Genomic DNA, 607 nt, shown 5'->3' with positions numbered 1-607 from the left:
GGTTGGACAGGGAGCTTTTATGCATCGGCGTGGATTTCGCGAGTTGTTGCGAAAACTCAGGGGGAACGTGACGGCAGTTCACGACACTTAGTTGTTTTAAGTTTTTTGTGTATTTGCTGTTGTTTGACGACAAACTCTTGTCTCCTTGTGACCAGAGGTGCTAAGGACTGGTTGGAGGAAGGAGGACGGTGAGAGTAAGAGAATAGCCACGTAACAGAGTCACGAGACATGGAATGCTCGCAACCAGGGTTGCGACACAGTTGCTCCCAGCTTCTGTGGCGGCGTGCGGAAGGTGATTCGCCTCGGTATGGTCGGTGATGGACGCGATGTAAACATACAACTCGTCAATCACAGGCTTCTCTACTGACCGTCGTATTCTCAGCAACGCTGTCTGCGGTGTATTTGCTTGGTGTCAAAAGTGTTGCACCTCGTCCGCAACCAGCGCATGAAACTTCGCCTGAGTCATGGCTTAGTGAGCGGAGACTGAGTGACCCATACTGGGTTGCGACTTTTTCTTTGGGAGAGAGCTAAACTTTGACGTCAACGCTTAAAGCCCGGTACATTGCGTTTAAGTATCTTTTAGTGGTGTGATGTTAGTTGTGAGCTC

This window comes from Amblyomma mixtum, chromosome 9 (assembly GCF_055824585.1).
Source record: "Amblyomma mixtum isolate Tamu chromosome 9, ASM5582458v1, whole genome shotgun sequence".
NCBI classification, from domain to species: Eukaryota; Metazoa; Arthropoda; class Arachnida; order Ixodida; family Ixodidae; genus Amblyomma; species Amblyomma mixtum.
Note: the sequence above shows the minus strand (reverse complement) of the source record.